The sequence below is a fragment of the Topomyia yanbarensis genome, chromosome 2, assembly GCF_030247195.1.
Source record: "Topomyia yanbarensis strain Yona2022 chromosome 2, ASM3024719v1, whole genome shotgun sequence".
Classification (NCBI taxonomy): domain Eukaryota; kingdom Metazoa; phylum Arthropoda; class Insecta; order Diptera; family Culicidae; genus Topomyia; species Topomyia yanbarensis.
The window spans coordinates 94,506,070-94,531,699 of record NC_080671.1 but is presented as its reverse complement, the minus strand read 5'-3'; the positions used below and the strand labels follow the sequence as shown (position 1 = coordinate 94,531,699).

The 25,630-nt window shown below is 39.9% G+C and overlaps 1 protein-coding gene across 2 annotated transcripts in view; it reads right to left on the bottom strand.

Annotated features, from left to right (window-relative positions):
- Positions 1–25,630, bottom strand: part of LOC131678865 (follicle-stimulating hormone receptor-like) — a 497,363-nt gene that overhangs the window by 67,299 nt on the left and 404,434 nt on the right. The window lies entirely within an intron of this gene.

Below are 25,630 nucleotides of genomic sequence, written 5' to 3'. Positions count from 1 at the left end.
ATTATTGGTTTGACCCAGTTACAGCATAAATTAGCCCACATCGTCAGAGTATCCCGCTGCTGATGGTGGTCATTTCGTCACGGTGGGAGTACCCAAAAAAGCACACTTTGGCACTGATGATGGGGGTTCTTGTTGATGTAAAGCAACCCTCGTTTATAAATAGGAAGGAAGTCGGCCTAGTGACGGTTATATGTTACGGTTTTGTTGATTCTTCTTCTCTATCTGCGGCTTTCACGGAGTAGTTGGATCCGTTTGCCGGACGCTTTCCGGAACAGTGGTAGCATTTCCGAGTTGTTTATCAAATAATAACGTGGCCATCGGGTTGTTGCTAGGTTGGGTCATTTGTGTTTGGCTTAAAGATAGATCTTTTTGATGGAAAATATTCTACATTTCCTTACAGCCTGATAAACTTGGTAATAGTTCTGGTTGATAGAAGGTCTCCTGTGTAATTTTTAGTAAAATATGTCATCATCAAAACAGATTTGAATTTAAGAAATAACAAGTTATACATAACCATTTTTTCAATAAATAAAAGCAAGTCTTCATAGAGGTTTTTAGTATTGTTCAACAGAAGACATTAAAAAATTTGAACACAAGCAAATAAATTTATTTAATAAATCACTCCAAAATTGATTCGGTTTCAGCTCGATATTACGATTTGTTTCCCGTGGACAGTACTGAATGGTATTGGTAAACGAACCCTAAAAATTGTTTGAATAAGAATAATCTTGTCCCAGAAAAAAAAAATCTGCATGTTAATCAATATCCCAGACTGGGAGTAACTTTGGTGGCATCGAAAAGATAACCATCGTTCGTATTATTTTACTCTGCTTTCCCTGATCTCATTCAGACACCCACTTCGATCGATGAAGCATCGTCAGTGTAATCTGATTTTAGCCAGACTCCCGACGAAAGTAAAAGTGAAGTGCTCGCTCCGTCCGAACTAGGCAGAACGGATCAGCTCATAGCAAGCGTTCTGATACTGCCACGTAAGGATCTAATAACATCCGTCTAACAGCTGCGGTCCGTCTGCGGTAACCTTTGATAGCATCTAGAGTAACAGAAAAAAAGGCAGTAAAAGTAGGTACCTACATATTTATTTTCGCCTGACTCAGCGCTTGCCGAAACAAGCCCCAGGAGGAGGCGAGGTTTTCGGTGATCGCATGGGTGGGTGGTATATTTTGTGTGGAATCAGCAAACGAAAATAAAAGCGAAATGGTTCTAGGTTCTGGCAACGACGTGTGTGGGGGTGGTCACAGCAGAAACACACTTAGATATGTTGTATGTACCTACATCATGTGTTGTAGGTAACAGGAGCCGGTAAACTTACAGACTGTGAATGCAATACAGCAGTGCCAGTGGCAATAAGATTTACTGCCAAATCTTAGTCTGCTAGTCTATCACAATGATTATCAAGATTAATGAAGCGGACTGCTCACTTGTTGGTGTTTTCGTTTGTTCAAGGCCAAGGGTCGAGTGTATGGATTTTCAGATAAATTGGAAGTACAGTGGAGACCCGATTTTATCAGCTTTTTGACCGATTTTATCAGCTTCATACGGATATTGATAGTTGGTAGTTTGATGGGCTCTAGCAGACGAACCAAGTTGAAGTCGAGTAAATCCTTTCTTGGACATATATTTCTTATCTTAGAGATCCGAAAAATGCAAAAATAAAAATATTTTTTTTTTAATTTTGCGCTGTCACGCCCCCTTAAGGGGAACTTAAAGTAAATAATCAGAAAAGTTGCAAAGCATTATCTAAGGAACAAAGAAGAATATTTCAAGAGCTTCGGTTTATTAAAAGATAGAAAAATGTATGTCCCGATTTTATCAATGTCCCTGTTTTATCAGCTTAAAATTCGCCAAGGGGCTGATAAAAACGGGTCTTTACTGTAGTACGGAGCTGACATGAAGGAGGTTACACTACAAACTCTTTTCAATAGGATTCTTGATTAATAAAAATATACTGAGTTGCTAAATTAGACAATATCATCTCACTAACTAAGTTTTATTTGATTCTAAGATGATTATGATTTTTATTGGTTTAGTTTTCGATAACATACAATGAAAAAAACCTGTTTTAATCCACCTAGCGGATACACAATGGCTTGCCAACCACGAACTTGATGAGCTACGTGTCGACGGTGAAACACTTGAATCAAAAAAATATCATACTTAATTAGCCTAATCAGCATTAGTTCAATGTTATCTGCTCACTAACTCATTTTGTTAAGCGGGGGTGGGTGTGTGAGGAGGGCGAAAATCTCACGAACGAATGACGCCCCAGCTTAATTTTGTATGCTTTGTGATATAGTGGTGGTTTAAAGATGGTGAGGTTGAGGGGGGGGGGCATGAAGGCTGGATGGGGTGGTGGTTTGAGGGGTGGTTAAGTGGATTTTAAAGGGAGGGGAGGGAGCAGTAGACTGGGGGGTAACACCTTTTCCGTATACCTCTAACTACGCCCCTGTTAAAATCCTGAAACCTCATGCAAGTCAAAAAAAAATTGGCCGGGATTAGGTTAACGATTTTCAGAGTGATTGTATAACCTTTCTATATGAGAAAGGCAAAAATGTGCCAAAATCCAAAAAGTGCATTTTCGTCAATTTTTTTTCGAGTTTGCATCAAATCTCGACGTTTCATGCACCTTAAAGACATTTGGCATCAAAAATAAAAATTCTATCTTTAATTTTTCCTATAGTTTATATGGGAAATTTCTGTGTGGCCGCACTCTTAAATCCGTAACTCCGGAACAGGAATTCCAATCGACACAAAATACAATAGCATTTGAAGGTTGTACCCTTCATTTGAGACTAAGATTGGGCAAATCGGTCCAGCCTTTTTCGAGAAAAATGAGTGACATTTTTGACACATACACACATACATACATACACACACATACAGATTTTTTCCCGGGGGCAGCAGGGACAGGAAGGACAGGAGTCTAGTCTAGGGGCTTAACGAAACCCCGCCCCCCCGGCCCTACTGCGAGCTTCGGAGTTTTGCTAGGATATGGTGGGGTTTGGATTGGGTAGCAGAGCCCTCTAAAAAAAGCCACAACTCCGAAAGTAGCTCCGACGAAGCGAGTCTGTGCTGCTTCTGCTAAGATCCCAAGATTCCATTAATCTAAGATCTTAGCAATAAAAGCACTCTAGCCCAAACCGGAGTGCCAACCGGCACATCAGGATCGATGCCAGTTACATCCTGATGATGGCATACTGGCCATGGCAAACGTCAACGGACAGGACACGGATCTCGAATTGGACGACGACCTCGGGCTGACAGGCATGCTGTTCTACTGCCTGAGTAAGGAAGGATGACACCGACTTGAAATGACGAGTGGGCTAACAGCACGGTTGCCTCCGTCCAAATAAAACCCTGACAGGTCTCCAGGTACGTTCAAAACTCGTCACCATTTAGTTGGTGGTACTAGGTTCAGTTGTAGCATTCCCGATTTACGCCAATCCGGGCTCTGAACACTACACCCCATGAAGGATAGTGTCAACCCTTACATGACCTCCCTGCTGTTTTGGTAGTATAGATAATGATGGGATCACGAGAGGCGACTATATGCAACGAGTGGAGATAGCGACCCGGAGTTTGGACCCAAATAAAATGGACCGAGAAACTTACACATACGAAGTAGACGCGGCGAATCCCTTCGCCAAAAGCGGTTTAACGAGGTCACCGCCTCGGCAAAGCCAACCAGTGCAACAACATCACGACCAGGAGAAACTGCTGCCGCAGCTTCAACACCAGGATCAGCCTCAACCGCACCAGCAGCCGCAGCCGTAGCTTCAATAGAAGCAGCAAAAGCAGGAGGGGAGCGCCTGGTTTAAAATACCAAGCATGCCGAGTATAGCAGTAGCTAAAAAATTGGTGGACGAACTGCACGACTTTGTTGACAAAAGGAGTAATGTGCACAAGGACACCAAGACACTGGTCCTGAAGATACAAGGAAACCTTGGATTGGCAGTCAAGGAATGGAGAACCTTGGAGCAGAAAGCGGAGGTAACCGGAAAGGAGCTGTTGATGGCCAAGAAGTCCTTGGAAATAAGGCAACCAGTGGTACCACCGAAAATGAGGGAAACGTACGAGGCGAAAGACAAACCGCAGGCGACTTTTCTCTCTACACCGTAGAGGCTAAGAGCTTCACCAGGCGATGAGAGACTAGGAGGTTCCAAGAAGCAGAAGGAGACTCCCGGCGTAATGGCACGCGTAGCGAACGAAGCAACCACCAACGTGGTTAAAAACACCAAATGGGAAGTCGTCGGCAGCACCAAACGAAGGGCGAATAACAAGGATAGGTCCGAAAAGCGAAAGCATTTCAAGGGACGAAACAAAGGTGAAGCTCTCATAGTCAAAGCCAACGATGACTCATACGAGAAGGTACTGCGCGCAATGAGGACAAACCCAGCACTCAAGGAGCTGGATTCAGACGTCAAGAAAACCAGGCGCACCCGCACCGGAGAGATGGTTCTGGAACTAAACTACTACTCTGCTTATAAGGAGCTCACCGAGAAAGCTATAGGCAAAGCGGTGAAAGTGCCCGAAGGCAACCATCCGATGTAAGGACCTAGATGAGATATCCTCAGAAGAAGAGCTAAGAGAAGCTCTGGTAAAACAGTGCGAACTTGGAGTAGTACAGATGATGATCCGAACGAAGAAGGGACCTTTCGGCACCCAAGCGGCTTCGGTTAGGCTTCCAGTCGAAGCAGCAAACAAGGCACTTAAAATTGGGTAGATCAAAGTTGGCTGGTCGGTATGTCCATTGAGCGTCTCCCAGCGACCGGAAGTGTGCTTCAAGTGTCAAGAGTTCGGCCACCTGGCGAGAAATTGCAGTGGACCTGACAGGAGCAAATTATGCAGAAGGTGCGGGGAAGAAGGCCACATGGCAAAAGACTGCCGGCAGGCTCCGAGATGTCTGATCTGTGCAACAGAAGAAGGTAACAACCACGTTACAGGAGGCCCACGATGGCCGGCCTTCAAACAGGCGACTGCAACAAAATCACAGCGGAGGTAACGCAAATCAACCTCAACCACTGCGACACAGCACAACACTTGCTGCATTTGTAGCGGAATCTAAACGCGATATAGCTATCATTTCGGAGCCTTACCGTATCCCGGCTAGCGATGGAAACTAGATAGCAGATAGCGCAAAATCAGCGGCGATTTGGACGACGGGGAGATACCCATTTCAGGAAGTGGTCTATTGTGCAGATGAAGGTTTCGTAATCGCCAAAATCAATGGAGTCTTCTTCTGCAGCTGCTATGCACCCCCGCGGTGGACGTCCGATCGATTCACAGAAATGCTCGACAAGCTGACAGAGAAGCTTATCGATCGGAGACCTGTCGTTATAGCCGGCGACTTCAACGCTTGGGCAGTAGAATGGGGCAGCCGATTCACTAACTCAAGGGGGAGTAGTCTACTCGAGGCCTTTGCAAAACTGAACATAGATGTTGCAAACGATGGTACAACCAGCACCTTCCGCCGCGACGGTCGACATTCAGTTATTGACGTTACCTTCTGCAGCCCAGGGCTGGTTGGAAGTTTAAATTGGAGTGTGCGGGGGTACTCCCACAGCGACCACCAAGCGATCCGGTACTCTATCGGAAGCAGTAGACAGTCGGAAGCGCGTATGATCCAATCAAACGAGCGGAGTTTTCCAACAAGGAAGTTCGACAAGGGAGTCTTCGTCGAAGCTTGGAGGCGTGAGTGCAATTACATTGACTTCAGATGACTTCAGATGAAGTGACAATGGCATTAGCAAGAGCGTGCGATGCAACCATGCCAAGAAAAGGTAAACCAAGGTACACTCGCCGCCCAGCCTTCTGGTGGAATTCGGCGATTGCCGACCTACGTGCATGCTGCCACCGAGCCCGGAGGAAGATGCAGAGAGCCCGAAACGTCGCGGAAAGTGATGCTCTAAGACCAGCGTATAAGGCAGCAAGAGCCGCACTTAACAAGGAAATCAAGCTCAGTAAGAAAGCCTGCCTAGAAGAGCTTTATCGCAACGCCAATTCGAACCCGAGGCGCGACGCCTATCGAGTTGCCATGGCGAAGATAAGAGGACCGGCAGTGCCACCGGATAGGTGCCCGGAGAGGATGAGAGCCATCGTAGAAGCACTATTCTTGCAGCATGAACCGACAGCCTTGCCGCCCACGCCATACGGGACGCAGTATGACTACGAAGAAGAAGCTCGAGTAACCAACGAGGAGCTGATGGTGGTGACAAAAGCCTTGAGAACCAAAAAGGTATCCCCAACGTGGCTGTGAAAATAGCAATCCTATCGAACCCGGGTATGTTTAGGAGTGCGTTGCAAAAGTGCATCGATGATGGTGACTTCCCCGACATCTGGAAGCGACAAAAGCTGGTGCTGTTGTCGATGCCAGGCAAGCCCCCTGGAGATCCTTCACCATACAGGCCGATATGCCTGTTGGATACAGTCGGCAAAGTGCTTGAAAGAGTAATCCTTAACAGGCTTAAAACATACACAGAGGGAGAGAATGGACTATCCAATTTGCAGTTCGGTTTCGGGAAAGGTAGATCCACTCTGGACGCCATACGAACGGTCGTGGAAACTATGGAGGCTGCACAGAAGCAAAACCGAAACCGCTACTGCGGAGTGGTTACACTGGACGTAAAAAATGCCTTCAACAGTGCTAGCTGGGCTGCAATCGCTGTACAGACTGAAAGTTCCCGAGTACCTCTGTAGGATCCTGAGGAGCTACTTCTGGAACCAGCAACTGATCTACGAAACTGATGCCGGAAAAACAGTAACAGCGGGCGTTCCACAGGGTTACATTCTCGGCCCAACTCTCTGGAATGCTATGTACGACGGATTGCTGAAACTGAGCCTCCCCAGGGGCGTGAAGATTTTCGGTTTTGCGGACGACGTGGTGCTCCTAGTGACCGGCGAATCACTTGAGGAAGTGGAAGTACCGGCAACGGAGGCGATAGACGTTGTGGAAGACTGGATGGGTGAGAAGAAGCTGACGTTAGCTCACCACAAAACTGAAATGGTTCTGATAAGCAACCGAAAGGCAGTGCGGCAGGCAAGAATTTCGGTCGGAGATTGTATCATCGACTCAAAGCGAGAAGTGATGATAAACGACCGGCTAAGCTTTAATAGCCACATCGACCACGCATGCGGGAGGGCCGTAAAAGTGATTTCGGCACTATATCGGATCATGCCCAACAATTCGGCGATCAGCAGCAGTAAAAAGCGATTACTGGCGAGTGTTTCCACATCGGTGCTCAGATATGCAGGACCTGCTTGGGTGACGGCACTGCAGACGAAGAGGAACACATCTCGGCTGAACAGCACGTTTAGGCTGATGGCCATGCGGGTGTCCAGCGCGTATCGAACTGTCTCCTACTCGAAGAAGATAGCGAGTATTATAGGGATCGAGGCACGAGAGGAGTCCGTAAACGAGTTCGAGCTGACACCTTCATCAAGTGGCAGCATCAGTGGGATAACGCCGTTAACGGTAGATGGACCCATCGACTAATTCCACGCTTGTCGGTCTGGGTAAACAGGGCGCACGGGGAGGTGAACTTCCACATGACGCAGTTCTTGTCTGGTCACGGCTGTTTCAAAAAGTATCTGAACAGGTTCGGCCACGCGAGTTTGCCGTTCTTCATCGCGTGCGGTGATGCAGAGGAGACGCCTGAGCATGTGGTCCTCGAATGCCCGCGATTCGAGCACGAGCAAAACGAAATGAGAACCATTGTCGGTGAGGACGTTAACATGAACAATATTGTCCAAAGAATGTGCGCGGATAAAGAAAAATTGGACGCGGTGAACAGAACAGTCGTTCAAATCATGTCAGCGTTGCAACGAAGCTGGCAAGAGGAACAACGACCATCAACGTAGCAGTACACGGCTTCGAGCCATCGAAGCTCCAATGAACTGGAAGTTACACTCCAACTGGAATCACCGGATCGACCATGGTGTGGACTAGGTCCAACGACAGGGACCAGTTGAGTAGTACACGACGTAGCACCGGGTTCGGGTCGTTGGGGCGCCAGTGAACCGGACGTCAGGCTTCACCGGAATCGCTGGACCGACCTCGACACCCCACCGGGTAGCTCGAGAGTAGGCTAGATCCACCGCCGGGGATTAGACCGAGTAGACCGCGTCGTACAGCTAGCAGTGGGTCGTTGGGGCGCCAGTGAACCGGAAGCTACGCTCCACCCGGAATTGCTGGATGGACCTCAGCACCTACTGGCTAGCCCGTTGAGTAGGCTAGATTCACCGCCGGGAACTAGATCGAGTAGATCGGGACGAAACGGGGAGCTAAATGGCTCACGGAAACGAACAACGGTATCGGCGGAAATCTACCGCTCGGTTTCGGTAGAACGTCTCCCGCTGGGGAATTCTCCGTCGGAGTAGGCTAGATCCATTGTCGGTGACCAGACCGAGTAGTTCGCGAACAAGTAAGGGCGGGAGATGGAGGGCTCAGTGAGTTGCGGTGCTAAATGGCACCGTATAGGGAGCCAAAGGGCTCAAGAAATTGTGGTGCTAAAACAAAAGAATAATCAATATCGGGAGAGCTTCCTTCGCCGGGGAACTCTCCGTCGGCGTAAGCTAGATTCACCGCCGCGGACTAGACTGAGTAGACCGCGACGGGATACCACCAGTCGCAGGTCGTCGGGGCATCAGCGAACCGGACGCCCTGCTCCACCGGAATCGCCGAACTGACCTCGACACCTGATTGGTTGGCTTGGTTTCGGGAGAACTTCTCACGCCGGGGAATTCTCCGTCGGAGTAGGCTAGGTCCATCGTCGGAGACTAGACCGAGTAGTTCGCGAACAAGTCTGGGGCTCAACGAGTAAACGGTGCTGAATGGTGCGAGAAGGGAGTTGCGGTGGTAACTGGCACAAGGGAGCCCAAGGGCTCGGTGAATTAGACAGTTTGAAGTCTTCGTAGGGGAGGAGCACTAAGTCTCGACTCACAGCCAGCTTTCCGACTACCATGCAGAAAATGCCAGTCTGTGTGGATGGTGGAGAATTGGTGGTGTGTCGAGGAGTGGTGCTGTAACCCTGCGGAAGGAAACGAACTCGTAGTTGTAGAATTAGAGTGTGTGTTATGTACATGAAGTAATGCCGTAAGGTAGTGCCGGGGAGGAATCAGGTTCTGGGCAAGAGCAGTAGTTTTTTAGCGGGTCGGGTGATGGCAGCGCAAACCCGTTCCCTGAGACATTGGGGTTTTGTACATAGCTGGAAAATGTCATGGTTATGACCAGTCATCTGGTGACTGGTCGCGTGTTTGCTCGTGACATGTACAAGTTGCGGATTCTTGCGACATGTGACACAAGCGCGTGTACTATGACACGATACATTTTCCCCGTGACATGTCAAAAAATTTGTACATGTTTCAAAACAAAACTGGTTTGTCAAGCGACTGTACATTCACTGAACTGTGACATGTATGTTCGTTTGCGAACGGTCGCGACAATAGAAAAACAGGTTTGCTTGTTATGTGACATGTCGACAAAGAACCGGTATTGAAAATGGGTAAAATATTGAATACCGTACTTTGGCGGATAATTGGAAATATAGAAAGTGAGATATTTGTATTTCTTTCAACATTTCACAAATAAATATTGTTTGTTATTGCGGTTTAGAGGTGTTGAAAATCAATAGTTTTAGACATTTTAAATGCACACTGGGAAGTAAATGCGTCTAAATCGAAAATTTTTCAACTTTTCACAGATAAACATTGTTTGTTATTGCGAGTTAAGAGGTGTTAAAAATCAATAGTTTTAGACATTTTAAATGCGTCAAAATCGAAAAAAAATTCTACTTTTCACAAATAAATATTGTTTGTTATTGTGAGTTAGGAGGTGTTGAAAGTCAATAGTTTTAGACATTTTTAACGCACATTGGGAAGTAAATGCGTCAAAATCGAAAAAATTTCAACTTTTCACAGATAAACATTGTTTGTTATTGCGAGTTACGAGGTGTTGAAAATCAATAGTTTTAGACATTTTAAATGCACATTGGGAAGTAAATGCGTCGAAATCGAAAATTTTTCAACATTTCGCAAATAAACATTGTTTGTTATTACTAGTTACGAGGTGTTGGAAATCAATAGTTTTGGACATTTTAAATAGTGGTATGCGACGCGCCGCGAATATCAGTTAAAAATGCTTACTGTTTTTACCTGCAACCGCCGGCGCGGACCGGCGCGGCGGCGCTGGGCATACCTCTAATTTTAAACGCATATTTAAATTTCCATTTTGTCGAAATTACTTTCCGTTGTGCATTTGAAATGTTCAAAACTTTTGATTTTCAAGTCCTAATAATTGAAAAAACAAGCAACATTCATCTGTAAAAAGTAAAAAGTGAATTTTGCGATTTTTACGCATTTACTTCCCCACGTGCGTTTGAAATGTTCAAAACTAGTGATTTTCATATCCTAGTACAGTAGGATTCCGTTTTTGGCAACGATTTAATTTTTGCAGTTGTTAAAACCGGAACCGTGCCAAAAATTGAACCTTATTTTTAAAGTTTAGATTTTCAATTTACGATTTCAAAAATGTTTCAAGGATTTTTAATCATATGTGAAATGGAATTAGATGAAAGGAAAAAATAAGAAAATTCAATTTTATCATATGTTTATCAAATTCAGTCTTCGCACAGTGATCACCTTCCATACAAAAGTCGGTCAAAACCTCAAAAGGGTTCCGAATTTGATGAAAACTTCACATTGGTGTAATTTTACGTCGCTGAATTCATATTTGGTGTTAATTTATTATTTCTTTTTACCAGAAAATTTTAGCACCTAGGGAGGTTTGCAAATTCAACATTTACGAATATAAAGTGCACTATATCTGAAAATTCATTTTCAAAAAACTTGGTTTAGTGAATTTTCAGCAGAATACACTGTTTTCAATTGTTGATAATGCTAAGAGATATTTATAAATTATATTGCGAGCCCGGGGTAATCAAACACTACCATGCGTCTCCTTCAGACACATCATGAAAAATCACCATTTCGGGGCAGAAAATACAGCCACTTGAACATTATAATTTTAATTTAATGCACGATTTATTATTAGTTCTGAGTGCGAAAAGACCTTTTAGCGACTAAATCGAATGCTAAATATAAGTCCAGTAAATAACCTTACTAATGAAATCAGTTCGACCCTAATCGTAATCTTAACTAAAAAGATATATTCTTTTAAATAACAAAGGTTGGAACACATTTTTTCAGAATTGATCATCTATTTCACCTTTGAAGTTCTGTAAAATATCTATCTTTTGTCCTCAAGACATATTATTTTGAAAAGACTATTCAACTAGAGGTGTGCGCCACGCCGCCGATTTCAGGTAAAGGTCGGCGGCGCGCCGGCGTCAAGCCAATGTGCTTACTATTTTTACATGCAATCGCTGGCGCGGCGCGGCGGCCGCGGCGTGGCGCACACCTCTATATTCAACCCGTTTACAAACAGAGAAAAAGGTTAAATCAGGAAAAATCCAAAATAAAATTTTGAGGTTTTGGCGACATTGTGCAGTTCAGTAAAATTCTCACAACCTTCGCGCACTTCTCGAGTACAATATTCGTCATTACGAAGGTATAACATATAATTTAATTCGAATCGTTTTTCTTCGGCCCACTGGACGTCAAAACACAAACAATTCACTGCATGGTAGTGTTGGTTTCGCTCCTGGGGCTGTGATCTCTTCTTTATGAAAATTCAAGATAATATAAGCAACCCGATTTTTCAAGAGCCACCCTACCTCAAATCATTTAAAAAAAAATCATAACAATTCAACCATTAAAGATAGCCTTGTTTATTCAGCAAACATGCTTTAATTTATTTGTGTTATATTGTAGGGCATTGCGCAGGTAAACTTCACAGATCTAAACAGTCGATACTTTGAACACCCTAACCACCCTAATTCCAATTATTTGAAAAAATCGCCGAAAAACTAACAAATTTGCCAAAGACATCGTAAACTATTTGGGAGCTATCATTTTTTCATTCCTAAATACGGGCTTTCGATATGTACTGCAAATTTAGTGCCAAGTTTTGTAGTGACGTTGTATTATGCCGTGTAGCGCATTCATCTGCATTCGACTATAAAAATTGATTCCGTCTAACATTAGTTACACTGCTATCAGTTGTATTATACATAAACAATACATTTCTATACTTATTGTTATCATTAAATACGACACATATTGTGTAAAATATAGTTAACCTTTAAATGCATAACGCTTTTTTAAAACAACATTGCGAAAAACATCGCAAAATTATCACAGTAAAGTATTGAAACTATGAGACAATTTTAACAAAATTTAAAAAAAAATGATTTAGGCTTTTGAGGATTAATATGACTCCCATGTTTGGAAATAAAGCCAAATGTAATGTCAATTGATACAAAAAACATCTATTGCACATTTTTAAAAGATTTATTATGTACAACAAGAATGTTGACAAAAACGGAACCCATTTGTTGCCAAAATCGGAGTGTACCAAAATGGGAGCATGCCAAAAACGGAACGTGCCAAAAACAGAATCTTACTGTAACTCGAAAAACAAAAAAAACAGCGAAAAGTTGAAAAAATTTCCGTTTTGACGCATTTACTTACTAATGTGTGTGTAAAAAGTCCAAAACTATCGTTTTTCAACTTCACGTAACTAGCAATAACAAATAAAAATGTTGTGTGAAAGTTCATTTTTTCCATTATGACGCATTTACTTACTAATGTGTGTCTAAAAAGTCCAAAACTATCGTTTTTCAACTCCTCGTAACTCGCAATAACAAACAATATTTATCTGTGAAAAATTGAAAAATTTTCGATTTTGACGCATTTACTTCCCAGTGTGCGTTTAAAATGTCTAAAACTATTGATTTTCAAATCCTCGTAACTCGCCATAACAAACAATATTTATCTGTGAAAAGATGAAAATTTTTCGATTTTGACGCATTTACTTCCCAGTGTGCGTTTAAAATGTCTAAAACCATTGATTTTCAACTCCTAGTAACTCGCAATAACAAACAATATTTGTCCGTGGAAAGGTGAAAATTTTTCAATTTTGACGCATTTACTTCCCAGTGTGCGTTAAAATGTCTAAAACTATTGATTTTCAAATCCTCGTAACTCGCAATAACAAACAATATTTATTTGTGAAAAGATGAAAAATTTTCGGTTTTGACGCATTTACTTCCCAGTGTGAGTTTAAAATGTCTAAAACTATTGATTTTCAACACCTCTTAACTGGCAATAAGAAACAATATTTGTCTGTGAAAAGTTGAAAATTTTTCGATTTTGACGCATTTACTTCCCAGTGTGCATTTAAAATGTCTAAAACTATTGATTTTCAACTCCTAGTAACTCGCAATAACAAACAATATTTATTTGTGAAAAGATGAAAAATTTTCGATTTTGACGCATTTACTTCCCAGTGTGAGTTTAAAATGTCTAAAACTATTGATTTTCAACACCTCTTAACTGGCAATAAGAAACAATATTTGTCTGTGAAAAGTTGAAAATTTTTCGATTTTGACGCATTTACTTCCCAGTGTGCGTTTAAAATGTCTAAAACCATTGATTTTCAACTCCTAGCAACTCGCAAAAACAAACAATATTTGTCCGTGGAAAGGTGAAAATTTTTCAATTTTGACGCATTTACTTCCCAGTGTGCGTTAAAATGTCTAAAACTATTGATTTTCAAATCCTCGTAACTCGCAATAACAAACAATATTTATTTGTGAAAAGATGAAAAATTTTCGGTTTTGACGCATTTACTTCCCAGTGTGAGTTTAAAATGTCTAAAACTATTGATTTTCAACACCTCTTAACTGGCAATAAAAAACAATATTTGTCTGTGAAAAGTTGAAAATTTTTCGATTTTGACGCATTTACTTCTGAGTGTGCGTTTAAAATGTTTAAAACTATTGATTTTGAACTCCTAGTAACTCGCAACATTTATTATCAAAAAGTTGAAAAAAGTTCAAAATAATTGAATTTATATAGCGTCTACCATTTCGTTTATCTGCCACTGCACGGTACTTAAACGATCAAGAATAAGAAATAGGTCAAACTAGCAAACCATAACAAAATGTTCATCTTTGTACAGGTTCGTAAACTTTGTGACTGGTATCGCCTTACGCGCGACACGTAAATTATCCTCATGACCAGTCCCAAGACCAATGACGCATTTAAATTCCATGACATGTCACGAGACCAACCATCGAGGCTTGGAAGCTAACCTGTTTGAGACATGAGACATTTTCAGCAGAGCGTGACTGTACGGGTGGCTTGACATGTCGCGAAAAATGTACACAGGTTCCAACTATGGTTTTGTACATTTTCCCTCAGCTCTCAGGATTTTCCTGAAATTTTTTTGCTGCTCTCTAAAAAAAGACTTTTTCCCGATCTCGACGAACTGAATAGAATAGCATATGGCACTCGGCCCTCCGGGCCGGGATTAGGTTACCAATTTTCATAGTGATTGTATGACCTGTCTATATGAGAAAGGCAAAACAGCAATAAAAAAAATAAAATCCTACGTACGTCGCTGGAGAAATCAATTTCGAATATACAGTGAAAATTTCAAAGCGATCAAAAATCATTTGCTCAAGTTCTATTTCCGGCCAGCTCTAAAAAAATGGTTTCGAGAAAAGGGCAGTTAAAGTTTTTTAAAATTTCCGTATTTTCACGTCATTTCGTGATTATTTTAAATAATATAAAATTGAGTTATTTTAGAAATAGTAGGATTACGGATAACCGAGTTTGGCCTGCAATTCAATACTGCAGGGAGCGACATGTGTACTGCTTCAGAGTGTTCATTTAAAAAATTAATTAATTTTTATGCTTGTGTGTGCGTTGTGTCAATCCATGACGGTTGGTATTTTGAGTTTAAAAAGTTGCAAGATAATCTATGGCGATTTATAGTAGTCAACCTAAATGTAATTCTTCACTATTGATATACACGCTGCAGAACATGGCACTAAGTTAATTACACTAGTTTACAAATTTTGGGTTAATTGCATGAAGTTAAGAAAAAAAATTGTTTTCTAAGTCAATTTTGGGTCGCTGAGCACGAAAATCATACCCATTTTCTTTTTCAAAGAACCGTTTTTGTGATTTTTTGGAAAAGGTGTTTTTGAGCACTTTTTGCAGTTTTTGGTCAATATCTCAGGAACAAATCTTCCGATTAACACAAGCGATTCACCGCGCGAAAGGTATTGATGCGCTTATTTCAAAAATGTATCACATGTTAGGACAAAATATCAACAATTTAGGGTTAAGAGCAACCGAAGTCAAAAAAAGTAGTGTTTGGTAAAATTACTAATTTTTGGTTGATTTTTCATAAAAAAATAAATCAGCAAAAAAATCTTTTAATATCTTATGTGACAGGCAAACTTTTCACGTGAATTTTAAGCCTAAGATCACGAAAATCCGACAAAAACTGGTGATGTTATTAGGCACCGAGTGAAAATTGCTCTGTTTTTCACATATCTCTTATGGTCTTAAATAAGATTACACTAGTTTACAAGAAAAATGAAGTTACGAGAAAAAGTGTTTTCTAGATTAATTTTTGGTCGCTGAATACGAAAATAATACTCTATTTCTCTTTCAAAGAAGTGCGAGTTTAAAAAAAAGTTTTTCTTTTGCTTCCGCTTTTTTGTTTTTGCTTAATTTTTTATTACAGAAAAATAATTTTTCATATTTTCAGAATCTACTGTGACAGATTTTAACAATTTTAAGGTAATCGCGATAAGCTAAGAAGAAAGGTGCTTCTACAGTTAATTTTGGATCGCTGAATACGAAAACCAAGTCCATTTGTTCAAAGAAGCATTTTCAAGATTTTTTTGAAAAAGTTGTTTTGGGCACTATTTTAGTTATTTGTCAATAATTGTTCAAAAAGGATCCGATCGAAACAGTTGGAAAGGTATTGATGTGCCCTTTCCAAAAATGTATAATATGCGTAAATCAAATCTCGACAAACATATGATTACGGCTTAAAAGCCAACTGTCAAAATTCTCTTTGAAATGAAATTTCAGACAAACTGTTACCCGCCAATCACAGATGCTTATAGTAAACAAAAGAAAAAAGTTTTCTCTTGCGTTAACTAATATGAACTGCGTTTAGCCATTCACGGTTTGTCCGGAATTTCCTTTCAAAGAGAATTTTTACAGATGGCTTTTAAGCCGTAATCGTATGTTTGTCGAGAAATGTACATTTATTATGATTACAATCGACCAAAGTAAAAAAAGTCTAATGTTCGACTTTTTTTTAAAAAAAAAATGCATATTTCTAGTAATTTTTTTATAACAAATCAAGAACAGAAGAAAATTCTTTTAGAATCTAATGAGATAAACAATCTTTTTGCACAAAAGTCGGATGAAAAATGTAGATGGTATGAAGCACTGAGTGAAAATTGTAACTTTTTATTTTTCGCACAATCATACTTTCGGCTGAAATAATCTTCAATACTTGATAGTTATTGTTTGTGTTGGGTACTATCTTCTCGAGCTTGCATCCATCCATCCTGCGGCATTTAAATGGTTTTGGATATTTCATTGTACAACGAAGTGCTCTTTTTAAAATGTGGAAATATCGTTGGAAAAATTTTGTTTTGTCTGTTGTGAGTACATGTTTTACGAATTAAAGGAATTTTAGCCTTCTGCTTCAACAGGCTTCACAGCAGATTCTCAGTTCATAGAAAATTACGTGGCTAGTGCTACGATCCCACTGAGACTCCTTCCCGATAGGGACTCGAATATTTGACGACTGGCTTATGAGACCAGTGCTACACCCTCTAAACCGCCGCACCAGAGCAGGGTCCGCTAAAATCATAAAATTTCCATTTCGCTCAATGTGCCATAGCATTAACATTGTCCATCCGATGTTAGTGATATTAGGCTTAAATTAACGTAAACATATTATTTGTCATCTTAGATTCTAAAAGGTCCGAAAAAAATTGTTTTTCGGTAAAAAAATCATTTAAAAATGAGTAACTTTTAAAAATGGTCAAAGATGCACTTTTTTTAAACTTTGGTCGCTTGCAGCACTAAAAATTCTACATATGATCGACACATATTATATGTTTTTGGAAAGGGCACCTCAGCATCTTTCAACGTGCATATTGACTAAATTAATTGAATGATTTTGACAAGAAATATTGACTTAAAACTACAAAAAGTGCTAAAAAACGAGTTTTTTGAGAAAATCACAAAATCGCTTCTTTGAACAAAAAAAATGAATATTGTTTTCGTGTTCAGCGACCCAAAATTAGTCTAAAAATACTTTTTCTTGAAACTTCATTTTTCTTGTAAACTAGTGTTATTTTAGTTTCAATCTGGAACCGGTTTAATAACAGTGTAATTTATTAAATAATTTCATTTGGCCATTGGTCGATTAAGAAATCTGTAACCTAAGAGAGAGATAGAACTGAATAATTTAACCAAAATTGGGGTACTAGACGGTGAAATCTATGAAAGACCCGTTGTTTTCAATGAATTTTATAGCGCTTCTTCTCAGAGGACGATTAATAGTGGACAATGAAGATCTTTGAAGGTGGCTACACTCAATAATATCCACTATCAACAAAGTTGTTGAAAACTGCAAATCCGCCAACACTGCGAATGGTTGTGTAGTTTCGGAGGCTCCCCAACAACGACAAGACGATTTATTCTGGTTGCAGCTGAGCGCTGGAAAATCCATCCAGCGACAACCGGTTTTCCTCCTGTTTAATGCTAATCCATGATGTCGGAAGTAGTGCGCTGGATAGCGCATCATTGTACGAAAACAGCGCACTACTTTCGACGTGATTCCATTGATTAGAACCAGAGAAAATACGATTGTCGCTGGTTGGATTTTCCTGTTTTCAACTGCAACCAGAATACAACCACCAAAGACACCAGCCACGAAATTCTGCCGCTGTCTGAGCCAGCGCAAAACGAACCACATCACAGTATTGCTATCTTGTGTGCATTGTCCTAAGAACAAAGGAAACCGTTCAATCTACTTTTACATCTGCCAAAGTCCCTCTAAACAAGAGTAACAAACGAGCAAAGTGAACGACAGTTAGTGCGTCTAGAACAAAAGAACCATTGTATGTACTCCTGCCATCATGAGTGAATTTGATGAAAAAGCGCTGCTTCGACCCAACACAGCGGTTGTTGACTTGAGATTTTGTTCTACACGACCGAGTCTCCGAGAGCTGGAACATTTTCTGAAGTTGAACATGAAGCTTAGGCTTAAGGACGTCACCTATCTTCAATATCATCATCTGCGCAGTGCAGTATTGATATCATTCACCACATTAGACCACGCAAAGAAGTTCGCTTTACAGAACAACCTGAAACACGTGATTAAAAGTGACAGTGTTGAAATGAAGATCCCAGTGTACCTAGAAAATAATTTTATAGATGTGAGACTATATGATTTATCACCGCGTAGTCCTCGTGAATCAATTACAAAATACATGTCGCGATACGGAGAAGTGGAATCCGTTACACCTGATAACGGTGTTCTTGTGGTGAGGATGCGAGTGGAAAGATCTATTCCCTCCCACTTGACTATACAATTCAATTATAATGGAACTAACATTAAACAGACCACGCTATGCACCCACGAAGGGCAGACACCTACATGCAAATACTGCAACCAGACGGCACATCATGGAACACCTTGTGCGGAAGATGTTGAGGAGAATGCATCATAGCCAATTCCCCACACACCTTCGGAAAACCAATCCGAAACACAGACTTCAATACCATCACCAGCAGGCATGGGAAAAATCATTTCACGAAACGATCAATTTGAAATCATCCACCAACATGCTCTTACTGTGAAACCCGATCTCGGCAACCCTTCTTGTGCAGAGTTACGCGTTCATGCGAAAGCGAGAAGCAAAACACAAAACTGAAAAAAAGTGTCAGCGCCCGGCTATGATTCATTCTCTATCGCATACGTAGTGTTTTGAATGAAAGCAGAAAGGATCGCAAATGAATGCATTTTTTCATTCATAAAGATTCATTTCAAAACATTCACCGGATCGTTCTAATAAAAAAAACTTGTCGTTCTTGTTTATAGACCTATTAAATTTTCACTTGGTGATCTCTTATTGTTGAGTAAGTATTTTGCAATGTGCTGGTGAAAAAAATAACTTCTTAAAACGATTCCGTGCATATCACAATATCAATTTCAAGTGGATTGTAGTGCAATCTGCTTCTCAACATTGATTATAGTGTACATTTGCACTATAAAGTTGACCTAACCCAACCAGAGAATACAATGTCACATTCATTTGTGAACTAAAAGTTGATTCACTTGTGAATGTTTACAGTACAATCTTCCGATTCAATCCGCGTATGAAGAACACGATCTTCTTCATTCAACATAGTACGTGTCATTCTTTTACCTGGCCCACATCTTCGGAAGTTCATCTCTACCTACGTTCAGATGTGTTCTTTTGGAGAGTTTTAATCGGATCGTGAATGAATGACTGGCTGCTGGCAAAGCAATGAACGGATTCGCCAAGAATCATGCGAATGAATGATAATTCCCATCCCTGATCACCAGAACCACAAACGGTTACCAATTTTGTGGCAGCTATAAAAGCAGCATCTAATGTTTCAGAATCAACTGTTAGCACCATCGACGAGGAAGCTAATACCAATGGCAACAGCTTTACTCTCGTAACCCGTAAGGGCAATAAGAAAGGAGGTACATCTGTAGAAACAAAAAAAAATAATCGACCCGCAAGATGCATTAGGCGAGCAGACAATTCGTACCTTACCACGAAAGAAGATCTCTCCGCGCAATAGAAAGTTGCGTGAACGAGACCCGAAGGATACTTATTAATATTTTTTTATTCATTTTTATTTTTACATATTGTAATAATTTAATAGACCCACGGCTCCGTTAAGTTACGACAAAGAGCCGTGTCAAATAATCGAAATGCAAAAAAAACAACGACAAGTGTCATTGGACAAAACAGCAAAGACAAGTGTACGGAATACAAAGAAAAAGAAGCGTGATATGCGCTAAGCAAGCCCTCATTTATTGGTTTATTTCGGCATACAATCCGCCTCAGTGTTTCTCGAGGTAGTTGTGCACGGCTGTAGTTATCCTGGTAGCGACTCGTGATAAAACTAGTTAGTTTGCTAATTTTCAACCGTACGGACCGCGCGAAAATCCGAAGAAAGAATCTCGGCAAACCCATCCACAGGTACGACGGACAAAATACGAGCGGAGGTATAAATAAATAAATTTAATTCTGAATTATAAAATCTACATTGCATAGCAATTGAATTGTATTTTATACTGAATTATTGTTTAATTATTAGAAACTACTACCGAGAAGCGTAGAACTGATTCCTGTTCCTTCGCTATTTCTGAGAGAGAGAGAAAAAAAAACTGAATGTAAGTTAAATTAGTATACAGGGTGTTTGGTTCATGGTTAAGAATCTCTCGGGGGGGTGATAGACTGCCATATTTGGAGAAAAAAATTGTTCTACACATACCATCAAATCTCAACCGTTACAGAGTTATTGAACTTTTTGTGTAAAAAACTTATTTGTCTTAAAATACCTCTAACTTTAAAAGTATACTTTGTATTTTAAATATTTCAGTTCCATTCGAAAGGTGAGAAAATTTCCTATTCAATGGTGTTCTCATATCTTTTAAGTAATTAGTTTTAATTACCTTTTAGCTGTAAAGTAGTTAAAAGTTTGTGTTTTTGAGGAGGTTTTTGCTAATTTTCTCGAAATAATGAAGTATGATTATAGCAATATCCATCATCCAAAAGTTGGGTTTTAGGACAGTTCAAAATTTGTTCTTGGACGTCATATTTCTATCTCTTCTCATTTCTTTGTAATTTCATTAATATACTTTTCCTGTAACCGACTTGCAAGTGCTTAAAAGACTCTAATCTAAAAATATGCTTTATATCGTAATTTACAAGATTTAATTGGAAAGCTGAGAAAATTTCCTATCAGTGTATGTACAAATATCTTTTAGTTAAGTGTACGAAATGATTTCTTACTAACGAAATAACACAAAATTTGTGTTTTTTGGAGAGTTTTTTAATTATTATAATTATTAATCAACAAAATTTATCGTTACTATTATTCATTTGATGCCCCTTAATGTTCTCTATAACTTTTTATTTGACACTTTGTCTATATCTCTTTTCATTTTGCTGCTATTTAATAGTTAACACAGCGTGACCTCGCCACAAATGTAGTGGGTTCGAAATCGTTATTTTTGCATATGAAACGATGTGATAAAAACGATTTTGCGTCGAAACCAAAAGAGATAATTGAATGAAGTCAAAGAAAGAACTGTAGAACTTGCTGAGATGCATTATTTCCATGATAATAATGGTGATGTTTATTATTTACTATTTAAAGAAAATCAACGAAAATGCTAATAATAGTACTAACTTTAAACTAATTTACTTTTAAAAGAATACTAAATTCACTTAACTGAAAGGTATTAATACATTTTTCACTGTAGAATTTTCCTGGTTTTCGAATAAAAAGAAAAAAAAGTAGAATAAGTGCCATAATTTTTCAATTAGAGGTGGTACTAGTGAAAACGAGATAAAAATATCCAAGTTGAATAACCAAAAATCGTGAAAATAAGAAAAGGTAAGTGTATCATGTCAAAGAACGAATTAAGCAGCTCATCAAGACTAACAATCTGAATTATTAAAATGATGAGGTTAACTATTAGGATTTTCAATAAATGAACGAAAAATCGTTTAAAATTGTTTAATTTTCAATAAATTACTTTGAAAAGGCTACTTAAACTCATTAGCTGAAACATGTGAGGGCATCACTTAATGCGAAATTTTCTCGCCTTTCGAATGGAACTAAAACATTTAAAATACAAAGTATACTTTTAAAGTTAGGGGTATTTTAAGACAAATAAGTTTTTTACACAAAAAGTTCAATAACTCTGTAACGGTTGAGATTTGATGGTATGTGTAGAACAATTTTTTTCTCCAAATATGGCAGTCTATCACCACCCGAGAGATTCTTAACCATGAACCAAACACCCTGTATATGTCAACTAGCTTATAACGCCCAATAAATTTCAGCTTAAAACTGTTTCTAGTGATACTGCTAAAACGGAAGTTTAAATCTCCCAGAAATACCCGCGATTGTGAACAAAAGCCATGGTTCAAAGGGTTGGATGTAAATAGTGACTTCATTCGTGTGATGCTCACATCTAATCGTTATACGTTTTATGTGCATCTTCACTGTATTAAATATGCCGAGGGAAATCATTGTACTGGCGGCGAAGGATACCAGAACATTGAGCATGTTGTTTGGTCGTGCACAGAATATCGCGAAGCAGGATCCCAGTGAGTAGATTCTATACAGACTCGGGAAAAATCAGCGCTTGATTCATTTTGAAAGATCCGTGTTCCTCTAGACAGGAGTCTTATTTATCATTCATTGAAACCAGTAATTGCCTTTTTCTTTTTGTATTCTCATTCTATGCTAATCACAAACCAATTCGATTTTCCCATAATTTCAGCTTTGTTTAAAAGTCACGCCACAGCTATGAGAGACGCTAAGAATATAGAAAACAATTCAATGAAATATACTGAAAAATAAAAGATCACAGTAAAAGACACGAAGCTAAAACTCATCAAGATTTAAATGATGATAATTATTTTCGGGTCACTTGTAGACAAATTACGCATTTAATAGTATGTTTGTCTTAAGAATAGTTTTTAACAAATGTGAAAAAATGAAACTCCGGAACTTTAGGAAAAAATAGAATTAGAATATGCGAATTATTTTTACCACTATACTCTTTGATGGGAAAACGCGACTGTCGGTCAACATGATCTAAAGACCTGTACTGTAGAACATCACAACCTCTTTGCCTAGTTATCGATATCGTTTCTAACCATTAGATGTGCGATGATTAGTAATTTCTCACGCTGACAACTATCCCATCAGCGTCCCAGCAGGGAAGATTGATACAATTATGCTCCCTGCATGCACTGCCCCACCCAGCCATAGTTGGATGGACGGTTGGTCGTTATTATGAGCAAATATTCCGCCTTTCCTTCATTTTCACACTTGATAGATGTTAGTTGGAAACGGCGACATCACTCACCGGACTGTAGAGTCCTGTGCATTATAAGGCCACTTGTGGTTTCCCGGCACGTGGTACATATGCATGTTAATATCAACATAGATGCCGGACAGCACCCAACAGCCTCCCTATTGCATACCCCCCGACGACGACAGAACTGGCTAGCCTACGGGAGCACATGATCAAAAATTAATCTTGTCGTGACGGGCGTGGAAGCTGTTAGTCATGTCACGGATGAAAAAGAATTGTGTCGGGAAGCATCGTTTTGAATTAGATTGTGTTGACAGTGATACAGCGGAGTCGCGTGTCACTGATGATTTAAGCTTGTACGTTGTAGTATGTGGAACTTGTTCGAGCTCACTACACTGAGGTATGCTAATTTCATAGCTGTTATCGGTATCGTTCAGATTTTATCCGAGTGGACAACCGTTACAGAAATGTCACGTGACATTAACATTTTGGCTGGTTTTCATGGAACAAGATAGTAGAAATCATTCAATCGAGAATTTGGAGTTTGTCACAATCATGTTTCGCTATATCACAGTAGCAAGGCAGAATTTCAAATTTCCGAAAAACTTTATAGTGATTGTTAAATGAAGTTACATGGCATATCTAATTCACCTACAAATGGCGTTTGTCATAAGATATCGCAACAGAGTGACGAGTATATTTACTATGGTAAAAAAAAGAAAAGATGTTTATCTTTTCTTTTCGAATTTTGACGTTTTATTTTGTCCTGCATTCTCCCGTGCACGGCAATGGTAATACACCCAGAAGACCCGATAGTCACAGTACGAATGATTCGTGCGTGTTTTGACATAGAAGTAAAAGAGAACCAGTGCTAATTCTGATTCGACCGAATGTACAAATTTAAGTATAGGGGAACCCGGGGCTATTCGGACCTAGCTAAGCAAAACGCCCTTTTAGGTGGATAGATGTGAAAGAATTTATCGATCAATGGTCCTAATTGTTAGTTTGAATCCTCAGCTTCTTAATTAGAGAAACTCCTGAAGGCGCAAAAAATAAAATAAATTGCATTAAAAATATTAATCTGAGTAGTCACAGCTATCTATTGCCGCATCATGTATTTTCTTTGCTATGGTGTGTGCAATCGTGTGCGCAGCCGCAAGCCGCTGAACAGTGGTTGATGGAATAGAGGGTCCGAATAACTTCGTACGCTCATTTCGCATAAAAGTGGTGAGCGTCTTGTAAATATTATTTGTGTTTTCACCCAAACAATCGGGAAAACAAATGAAATTTGTTCTATATTCGGTTACAATGATCCCGAACTCATCTAAATCTCCATTTATTTTTATTTCAGCATCGTGATACAAGTTAAGCATTTGAAATGAGATTTTAGTACTGACAACAAACGAATCATTGAACATCAATATATGAAACCATGCTCATAACATATCTGACCTCAATAAAATCTCATCACACACCCGCGATCGACAGTACCCACGTGAAAAGAACGCAGAAGGCGTTCCGCTTCACAGCCCCTTTCCGTAGATCTAAATAAAAAACAAAGCATCCAGCAGTAAATCGCGGTTGGCTTCTGGGCTCGTCGTAAAAAAGACACACATCTGATTACATCTCGATGCGGTCGACACAGCAAAGCTTGCTTTGCTTGTTGCTATCCGACCGGCTTGCGGTCGGTGGGCCAGGCCACCAACCAACCAACGCCCTATTGTGGCGTTTGTGTGATAGCGCTTGTCAGCGAAAAAGAAAATCACGCATCATCATCATTGCTAGACTATTTTTTTTCTCCCTTCGTCCTCTTCAGAAGCCTGATGATTTACTGCTTGTTGGTAAGCACGATTTATATGACGGTTCGGCCAAACTCTCCGATCGTGTCGTGTCGAAATGACCCACGGCTAAGCTTGCTTTCTAGAATTTTAATCTCTTTTTTTCTGTCACGCACCAGCACCGTGGGAGAATTATCCTCCCGTCGTTGGGTGGTGCGTTGGGGTCGAATTTTGTGGGAAAAGGATAACCACAGCTAAACTTAAAGGCATTATGCCGTTCACCCAAGCGAGACGTTCGCGGGAAGGGATGGGACAGTTTTCGGTTGGGTATGTTTGCCGGGTATTTTGTTAAAGTGACACGTTGAATGATAAATTGGTTTGGATCCTTTTTAGTCTTCCATTAAAGATGAGTTCCTTTTGATGTGAGTTTGTTCAAAATGTGTCGATTATTTATTTAAACTTTTCTGTTTAATCTAAAAATATCCTAAATATCTAAAATCCGACTCAATGCACCTAATAGTGAGATTGAACCATTTTGAGATAATTTATCACATTTTTATTGCATTTAATTGTCATTAGCTGACGATAGAAACAAGATACGTAATAAAGCAGTAATTTCTTCGAATCCCGATCAAAAAGGATTTTCTGTGTCTGTATAAGTAGCTGAAGCTTGTATTAGAATTATTAGTCTGTGAATTGTTTCAGGTTCCTTCTTAAATATTAGTCGGAAGGCTATTTTATTCGCAAAACATTTACACTTTGCAGAATGATTCAGAATGATACTTTGGCCATT